Below are 10,225 nucleotides of genomic sequence, written 5' to 3'. Positions count from 1 at the left end.
ATTTTTCCCTTCTACCGTGGAAGTTCCCTGTCGTTACTAGTTGGAAAAAGAGGGTAATAAAATACAATATCAGTTTGCTAAAAATTCATGAGCTGCATCCTAGAATCACTATAGAATCTCCGAGGGTTGAAATCTAGAAAACTGGGCTTAATACTTCTTCCTAGCGATTCTCCTCCGCGCCAAGTTTTGAGACGCGTTTACATCAGGAAGTTCCGGATCCTCTGGGCCATTCTATCCTCCCCACTCTGCCCCCACTCCAGCCTTTTAATTGGGTAACAGCCCAACAGATCATATATCAAACGAGGACTAGACGCGTGGCCGGTTCATTCTTTTAATTGCCAGCATCGCTTAGAACGCACAGCGTACTGAGCCAATCAACTTCCCTAAGACAAGTGAAGAAAAAGTGTTAGTCGCTCAGTTGTATCCGATCCTCTGCGGCCCCATGGACTGTATCCAGCCAGGCTCCTCTGTCCATGGGATTTCCCAGGCAAGAATACTGGAGTGGGCAGCCTTCCCCTTCATCCAAGGAATCTTTTTGACCCAGGAACTGAACGTGGATCTCTCACATTGCAGGCAGATTCTTTACCTTCTGAACCAAAATACATAGATACTACCAAATGAAGGTCTCCTTTGCATGTTTTTGTTCTTTCCCATCTTCACCTCGATTTCCTTCCCAGACACTTCCACCTTGCCCCAAGCGTCTGAAGTCACGCCCAGGAACACCTGGAAAGATCAAGCTGTTGAAAGAGACACCACCCCCCAAACTGCTACTTTTCTTGACTCGTTTGACATCCTTGCCCTCTTCCTGTCGGTTTAATTTCTGCCTCGGATTCCTTACAACTCTGAATAGTCTCTTAGTTTGGTGGTGAGGCTGCGGCGCTCTTCTCTTTGAGATACGGGGCTGGGCGGGGAGATGAGTCTGAATGACAGCTTTCTCAGGTGTCAGGGCGGATCTTTGCCAAGATCGCTGAATTGAGGGGGACGCTATGATTTCATCTGTCCACAGAAGCATCTTTCCAGATTCAATTTCTCCAGTCGATGTCCTTCGTTTTCCCTCTACGACCCGTGCTCCCAGACAGAAATTGTGCAGGGAAGAGCTTAAAGAGGGAGAACCCTGCCCAATGGGGGACAATTAATGAAGAAAATGTTGGTCATATTTTTCTTTTCTTTCTTGCTTCTTTGATTTAAAAAAATTAAGATATACTTTATATATATATGTATATATATGTCATATATATATATATATATATATATATATATATATATATATACTGTAAGATTCACACAAAAGTGCACAATTCAGTGTTTTTGAGTATATTCCCAGAGTTGTGGAACCTTCACCATTATCGAGTTTCAAAATATTTCCATCACACGAAAATCAACTCTGTACCCTTTCCCCAGTTCTTGGCAACTAACTACTGTCTCGGGATTTGCCTATTCTGGACATCTCATATAAATGGAATCATACAGCATACGGCTTTTTGTGTCTGGCTTCTTCACTTAACATGTATCTTCAAGGTTCGTTCGTGTGTAGCATGTATCAGAAATTCATTTCTTTTTATGGTCAAATAATATTCCACATTTAATTTTTGAAGTTCTTTCCAAAGACCTTTCTGTCAACTCCCCTTCTCAGTATAATTGAAAGAAACGAGATAAAGGGGACATTTTAGAAGACAGATACTTCATGCATCCATCCAGACTTTCAGCATCCATTGACTTAAAGAAAAGCGAAATTGCTGTGTGTGGCAGGTACCACGGATGGTTAAAAACAAGATCAGATGATCTTTTCGAAGAATTTTAAGAACTTAAAAATAACTTTTTTGTTATCAATTTGAAAAAATATACAAAGAAAGTTTTTTTCCTTCCTCCTGAAAAAAAAAAGGGGGAGTCGAGCCAGCCAGGAGTCGAACCTAGAATCTTCTGATCCGTAGTCAGACGCGTTATCCATTGCGCCACTGGCCCCCCTCATTTCAGGGTTTTGTATTAGTCTTTGCTCACTGGAATGGCTGAGAAAATAGTTGTTTGACGATGAAGACGGAAATCAGTTAGTCAGGAAGGAGCTGTGGATTCTGGTAAAGCTGATGGGTTATCTTAGGGGTCATTTTTCATGTTACATTCACTTAAAATATTTATAATTATGAAAGACTTTTCGGCCTTGGAGCATCATGTACGTGACAGAACTACTGAGGTTAGCACCTCCCCCCCCGCCCCCTCCCCCCCCCCATTTACGTGCATGCCTGTTTCTATTGTTTCTACTTGTGAACGCTTCATTAATTTCTGCAGTCGTTCATCTGTTCATTCGTCAAACCATTTCATTTTTCTTTAGCACTTAGATATTGATGCTGTGTATGGATCAACTATTAATGACCCGTTGAATTTTCAATTTTGGTATAGTGAAAGTGGAATAAAACACATTCTTGAGGTATTAATCATATGTTTTCAATCTCACTCTCCAAATAGCCAAAACTCTTTCCAGAGGAAATAATTTCAGACACTGCATCAGAGAAGACATTCTGAAATACCCACCTTCTCAAATTAGGCGAAATGAAGGTAATAATTCAATAAAGGTAAACTCTTTAAGGACTAAGTTCACATAGGAACTTGGACATTCAAACTTAATATAATTATAAAATTTAAAAATACCAGTCATCATTATATAAATTGGCTAGCAATGTTTAAGGGCTCCAAGTAGGCGAAACAGGCACGTGGAAATACAGAAGTGGAAATACAGAAGCGAGGGCAGTCCTTTGAGCGAGAAGTGCAATTTTTTGGGTCTGAGTGCAGCCACGGTGCCCACAACTTTTACCCGTACTCTTCCTTCGTTAGATTATTGCCTTGGCCCAAGCTGTGTACCTTCTCTTTGCCTCAGCTTCCTCGTTTCTATAGTTTTAAAGAGCGCGCGCGCACATACGCACACCATACGGATATATTTATGATCTTAGATCTTTAAAGTTCCTGCCAGTCCGTTCCATGGTTGGCTGGTTGCTTTTAAATACCAGAGAACTCTTTAAGGAAGCTACCTGCATTTCTGTTATCAGAGCGTGGAATTTTATTACAGGTTTTTAAAAACAAAATTTGAAGCAGAGACTCACAACGAGAAACAAATCGCCTCGCGACTTGAACAGAGAGCTATTAAGTAGCGCTGTGAGCAGGATTTGAACCTGCGCGGGGAGACCCCATTGGATTTCGAGTCCAACGCCTTAACCACTCGGCCATCACAGCTCTGCTTCTAGTGTTTATTTGGACATTAAAATACACATCGTTAGGGCCCTGATTTACAATCCTGCCTACCAATTTTAGCTGCTCTTACTTATTTGGTATGTTTACTTTAAGTATTCATCAGATCGGTCTGCTCAGTGTCATCCAACTTGTCCCCATCCTGCCAGGCTCCATGCTGCGAAGTCTCATCTCAGAGAAGTCAATATTCCAGCATCACAAGAATCCTTGATTTTCTAAAATTTTCTACAGTTTTCATGGATTGCCTGGTTTTGCTTCATACTTGGCACGAAATGAAGTAAGTCGTATTAAGGGTGCCTACGAACCTATTCATTTCTGTATTCCACAAACAAATACACTATGCTTTGAGGCTCCAAGCACAATTGGGCAGGATCTACCAATATTTCAAATGCATATACTCTTTGATATAGCATTTCCACAAATGTAAGAGATAGTCTTGAACACATGAGAATTATATTGTGTTCAAACTTACACTCTGAAGCATTCATTGAAATAGTAGGATTGGAAAAAAAACCTAATTAGTCAGAATTATTTAATTAGATAAATAATGGCACAACTACACAGTGGAATGCAATGCATATTTAAGACAGACTGATAAAGACTACTATATACATACATATATTATAAAATAAAAGAAAGGTTCAGAGCAATCTCTGTAGAATTCTACTATTGGAGATATATTTATGTTAGGTTAAATACACATTTTACAAAAAAAAACTCTTAAGGATAATCAGTAAACTCTTGGCAACAGTTCCCAGTTGAGGGGCTGGAAACTAAGGAAGTGGAACTCTTTGAAAGCAGGAGGGAGAAATTTACTGCATGTCCCTTTAGACTTTAGATGTTATCTATTAAAAAATCAAATAAGTTAAAGAAAACATTATAAATGAGGAAATAGGGGAGAAAAAATTTTCTAACCAGAATTCTCCTCTGGAATGATGAATAGAGCTTCCTTTCTGGAACTCAGCAATAGTCAGCACTCTGAAGGAGGCCTCCCTTGGAGCCTCAGAAGAAGCAAATCACACAGATGAGATTTGAAATCACTCAGGAAGCCTGAGGCAGAAAAGGGAAAAGGTTTTGGAATGCTGTCCAAGCTTAGACCTTGACACACAGGCCACAGGAGACATGGGAGTCTCTGGAAGAATCACCTGATCCAAGATCAGATGGTTCTGGAATATTCTTCGGACACTGAATTGAATCTTCTGTTTGTGAGCAACTAGGACCAGTTCAGTAGGTCAGACTCACCCTGACTTCAAGGTCCTTGCTTTGTTCTAGGATGTTCTCTCCACAGTGTAATCTCAGTGGACTATTTTGTCCAAAACTGCAGAATTTAAACAGCTAAAACTTCCTCCTTTGGGTCTAGGAATACAATTTTTAACAGTTGTCTTTGTTTTTTTTTTTTTTTTTTTGCTTTGTTTTTGCAGAGAAAGTAGCATATCTTTCTTTTTATTATCTGTCTTGGCCAGAGTGCAGTTCTGTTTACCATGGACAGTTTCCCAGCAGTTGTTTTCATGAGAAATCCTTTCCAGTTTCCTGTCCCCAGTTTTGCCACTTAGCCAGTTCACAGTTCTGGTGGTTTCATAGAACTTCCAACAGAGCACTTTGGAGAATTGAATAACCTTGGGATGAAGATGTAAAATCCACTCACAAGTTAAGTTCTTTTGAAATGTGTGGGTTTTTTTTTTTTTCATCACCTAGATTTTGATCTTCTTCCTAGTACTTCTACTCTACTAATGAATTTGGGAGACCCAAAGAGGGAGGGAGAACAGGAAAAGGAAGCTGTTTAAAATAACCCCATCCCAAAGCAGTCACACAGACAGGCCTGGCTGTCTCTTGTCAGGGGTCACTGCTCCCTTCTCTGGGTCCTGGGGCACACAAGGTTTGGCTTGTGCGTCACTGGCGGGTATGAGGTTTGATTTTAAACATGACTGTGCCCCTCCTACCGTCTTGCTGCGGCTTCTCCTTTGCCCTTGGATGTGGAGTAACTTTTTTTGGTGGGTTCCAACATTCAGAGGATGAGATGGTTGCATGGCATCACCAATTCAATGGACTATGTTTGAGCAAACTCTGGGAGATGGGGAAGGACAGGGAAGCCTGGCATGCTGCAGTCCATGGGGTCGCAAAGAGCCGGACACGACTGAGCGACTGAACAACAACAAAAGCAGTCACTGTTATCCCTTCCTCCCTGTCTCCTCCTTGGGAGTTTAACTTTCATCAGAGTTCTAAATGGTTTCTCAGACTCTCTGTGCCACTGTGAGGCTTCCACACTCTTCTATACATCAACATTCCCCTAGGAGATGTTCTTTTTCTTTCCTCCTGGATGGACACCTGTGGGTTTGGAGCTGTAAAAGGCCAAATGAGTGTGGATGGGTACTATCCAGTGGGTAAAAAAAGTTGATGGAAAAAATGCTGATAACTTATTATGTCTTAAGGCTTCTTTGATTTAAAAATATGTCCAATCTTCTTTCTCATTCAACTTTTTCAATTTCAGGAAGAAGTGGGAGGTAAAAAAAATCTTAGAAAATGACTCCTTTGATGGTTCTGAAGACTCAGACTCAACTGACAGGCTTGTATGACGGGGCAGCACTTCCAGATGTGAAAAATCAGTTCAGGGTAATTTTCATTCAAAATGTCTTAACAACTGGTTTCAGCATCACCTATTGGCCACTGGCCTCCCCACACAGATGGTCAATATTATCCTTAACTAAACATAGTTGAGGGTAGAAAAGGATGTTTTGGGGTTTGCTATAGACTGAATGTGCTTCCCCCCACTGCCCCTGATATGTTGAAACCTAATCCCCAATGTGATGGTTTTTGGAGGCAGGTGCTTTAGGTCCTTAAGTCATTCACAAGTAGAATTAGGTCCTTCTAAAAGAGATGGTAGAGAACTTCTTCAACCTTTCCTGCATCTGAGGATATAGTGAGAAGACAGGTGTCTGTGAGACAGGCAGCAAGGAAGCAAAGTTTCACCAGAGTGAGAATCAACACTGGCCTCCATAACTGTGAGAAATAAATGCTTGTCTTTTAAGCCACTTGGTCTATGGTATTTTTGCTACATAATCCGTATGGACTAAAACTGGGAGAAAGACAAGTGAGGCTCACAAGACTGAGCCAGTTCTGGAAAAGTAAACCCATTCACTCATGATCAGTTTGCACAACATAAATTTGCCTAAAATATTCATGTAAAACAACAATAATCAGCTATCAACTTTAGAACACATGGTAAGGTGGTGACGGTCTCTGTAGACTAATTTATAACATATGATTGAAGAGTTGATATACCCCTGAGGTAGGGTAGGTAAGCTGTACAGTTAACTCAGCAAGCTGAAAGCTCAGTTGCTTCTGATGGTCTTTCTGACTGAATATAGAGAAAATGGCACTAAACATGTTAGTAGCTGCATACCAGGTGCCAGGGTATATGTACATTCTCTCCGCTAGTGAAAGGATATCTGGGCTAACAGATGCAACTGACATAATCACTTAACCAGATTTACAATAACTGTCATTCTCTGTAACAGATTTACCTTCTATACTCGAGTAATTGAATAGAAATTTGGTGAATCTGTGACCCTGTACCTTTCAAGCTCTTGATGTTGGCACTAATCTCAGCTATCTCTCCAGGAATATCAGTTTTGTGTTTGGTTTAATTATTTTCATAGAGAAAATTCTGGTGGTGTCTTTTGGCCATTTATGCCGTAATAGCCTTCACTCCATCAGTCATGGAAATGACATAGAGATTCTGTCTGGAATTGGGAAAGTAATCACAGGGTGGACTCGGAGACCCACTATGCCCACAGTGAAATGGATCGGAGGCAAAAACAAACAAACAAACAAACAAAAACCCTTCATAGGTTGTCTGATCTTCATGAATACGTACTTTGCCTGATGGACAGCAGTGGTATCTTGTATCTCTAGCAGTTGATGCCAGTTCAGAGCCAATGTCTAGTAACTCCCGAAAAGTCGATTTCCCTTTCTCTAATGCACAATCGCTATGGTACACGAGCACAGCTCCCTTTAGGAAAGGCTGGGAGGAAGAATAACAATATAAACATTTGGCAGCGTGCCAGTGGTCTTTGTCAAGGGAAACCGGATTTCTCTTCCGTTAGAACTGATTTAAGTTGGGAGACTTTGCTGCTACAGATCAGGTCCAAGATCAAGGTGCCTTCAGAGTCAGTTCCTGGTGAAGCCTCTTTTCTTAGAAATCCCAGTTCCAAAGAGAGCAAGTGTCGCCGTGGCGCCGGCTCATTTCCGCGCTCTGATCTTGTCTCGGGGACCCGAGCTCGCAGGCCGGGTGGGAGTCCAGCCGAAGAGAGAAGGGGGAACGCTACAGCGAGTGCGCAGCGAAACCAGGCATCACCGCGGGACTCTCAGGATAATTTCTTTCAAACAGCAAGTGCGAAGACCTGCGGGCTGTGTTATTTTTTACACATAGGGAAATTGAAATCTCTTAAATCCAGTAGCGACGTCTAACAGATTAGGAAAAATGTGTTTCCGCCCGGTTTCGAACCGGGGACCTTTCGCGTGTGAGGCGAACGTGATAACCACTACACTACGGAAACGGCTGGCGGTTGTTTTCCAGTCCTTACATAACGGAGTTGGCTGTCTGTAGAGACCAGGTTCGTTCATGCCTTTCGTATCCCCAGTTCTTAAACAAATTCCAAGAGTGGAAAGCTAAGGCAACATCCTGTAGATTTTTTTTCTTCTTTTTTTTGTGTATTGAGGATATCCGTTCAAACTACCGCACAATTACACTCATCTCACACTTTAGCAAAGTAATGCTCAAAATTCTCCAAGCCAGGCTTCAACAGTACGTGAATAGAGAACTTCCAGATATTCAAGCTGGTTTTAGAAAAGGCAGAGGAGCCAGAGATCAAATTGCCAACATCAACTGGATCATCGAAAAAGCAAGAGAGTTCCAGAAAAACATCTACTTCTGCTTTACGGACTACGCCAAAGCCTTTGACTGTGTGGATCACAACAAACTGTAGAAAATTCTTCAAGAGATGAAAATACCAGACCAGCTGACCTGCCTTTTGAGAAATCTGTATGCAGGTCAGGAGGCAACAGTTAGAACTGGCATGGAACAACAGACTGGTTCCAAATCGGGAAAGGAATACGTCAAGGCTGCATATTGTCACCCTGCTTATTTAGCTTATATGCAGAGTACATCATTTGAAATGCCGGGCTGGATGAAGCACAAGCTGAAATCAAGATTGCCAGGAGAACTATCAATAACCTCAGATATGCAGATGACACCACCCTTATGGCAGAAAGTGAAGAAGAACCAAAAAGCCTCTTGATGAAAGTGAAAGAGGAGAGTGAAAAAGTTGGCCCAAAACTCAACATTCAAACTATGAAGATCTTGGCATCTGGTCCCATCACTTCATGGCAAATAGATGGGGAACAGTGGAAACAGTGACAGACTTTATTTTTTTGGGCCCCAAAATCACTGCAGATGGGTTGGTGACTGCAGCCATGAAATTACAAGATTCTTGCTCCTTGGAAGAAAAGCTATGACCAACCAAGACAGCATATTAAAAAGCAGAGACATTACTTTGCCAACAAAGGTCCATCTAGTCAAAGCTATGGTTTTTCTAGTAGTCATGTATGGATGTGAGAGTTGAACTATAAAGAAAGCTGGGTGTGGAAGAATTTATGCTTTTTAACTGTGGTGTTGGAGAAGACTCTTGAGTCCCTTGGACTGCAAGGAGATCCAACCAGTCATTCCTAAAGGAAATCCATCCTGAATATTCATTGGAAGGACTGATGCTGAAGCTGAAACTCCAATACTTTGGCCACCTAATGTGAAGAACTGGCTCATTGGAAAAGACCCTGATGCTGGGCAAGATTGAAGGCAGGAGGAGAAGGGGACGACAGAGGATGAGATGGTTGGGTGGCATCCCTGACTCAATGCACGTGAGTTTGAGTAAGCTCCAGGAGTTGGTGACGGACAGGGAAGCCTGCTGTGCTGCAGTCCATGGGGTCCCAAAGAGTGGACACAACCGAGCGGCTGAACTGAACTGAAGGATATTAGTTTTGTTGTTGTTGTTGTTTGTTTTTTAAAGCTCTGATGCTTGGATTCAGATTCCACTGGTCTCCATAATTTGCTGGTGTTGTGGAATGAGAATTCTGCATGCTACAGTTTCCAAGAGAGAATTTAAGTTACTCTTTTGAGGCCCCAATGGGAGTGATTTTTCATGCAGTCTTTGGTATAAATGAAGTCTTCCACCTCAGCATGTCTATACATAACAGCACACTGTCATCTCCTGACCTCAAAATTCTCATTTCCTAGGTGACAACAAGGTTCAGAATTTCCTTCACTATTTAACTTCTAAGAATTTTTGGTGATATTATTCCCCAAAATTGCAAAAAGCAAGAGAATAGGATTCCAAACAAATATTATGTTTAAGTAGATATGCCAAGATAATGGAAGCTATGTACCCATATACAGAAGTTTTCCATGGCACATAGTACAAGTGCTTTCATTGGATAATGTTGCTCATCTGTCCTGATCATTTGTGCAGAAAATACACCATTATCAGACACAAAAGACTGAAGAAGATCTTTTTAAAGGTAAAATGAAAACAATGCCTACGTGGAGAAAACCATCTCCATTGTTTGACAGTTAGTCAGAAGTCATGGTGGCATTGGATTTTAAGCTCTGGAAGTGTGTGGGAAGGACCATGTGTGGCTTTGGGACCATCATGTTGGTAATGAAAACTAGACTTGATCATGGCAGATTCTCAATAAACATTTGTCAAATCAGGGGACAATATTAGAGGTAACTTTCTGAAATGTATCCAAATTTCATGTGACATTCTTTTGCCATGCAAATGCCCAGCAGTCTCACTTGGAAGTCTAAGTAAAATCTGGCAACACACCTTCACATGGTCGGCCATTTTCCTTCTTGAAGTTTTCATGGTGTCATGTGGATATTACATCTCACTTCTAATTGAGTATAAGAACAAAGCTGGCTATTTTTAAAATATCA

General features: G+C 41.4%; 3 non-coding genes across 3 annotated transcripts; all 3 read right to left on the bottom strand.

Annotated features, from left to right (window-relative positions):
• Positions 1–1,889: 1,889 nt before the first annotated feature.
• On the bottom strand, positions 1,890–1,962 carry TRNAR-ACG (transfer RNA arginine (anticodon ACG)). The gene has a single exon. It is a non-coding gene; the product is annotated as a tRNA-Arg (tRNA).
• Positions 1,963–3,140: 1,178 nt separating this feature from the next.
• TRNAS-CGA (transfer RNA serine (anticodon CGA)) lies at positions 3,141–3,222 on the bottom strand. The gene has a single exon. It is a non-coding gene; the product is annotated as a tRNA-Ser (tRNA).
• Positions 3,223–7,720: 4,498 nt separating this feature from the next.
• On the bottom strand, positions 7,721–7,793 carry TRNAV-CAC (transfer RNA valine (anticodon CAC)). Its single transcript has one exon. It is a non-coding gene; the product is annotated as a tRNA-Val (tRNA).
• Positions 7,794–10,225: the final 2,432 nt, after the last annotated feature.

This window comes from Odocoileus virginianus, chromosome 27, assembly GCF_023699985.2.
Source record: "Odocoileus virginianus isolate 20LAN1187 ecotype Illinois chromosome 27, Ovbor_1.2, whole genome shotgun sequence".
Taxonomy (NCBI): domain Eukaryota; kingdom Metazoa; phylum Chordata; class Mammalia; order Artiodactyla; family Cervidae; genus Odocoileus; species Odocoileus virginianus.
The sequence above is the reverse complement of the archived record's forward strand: the minus strand, read 5'-3'. Positions and strand labels throughout refer to the sequence as shown.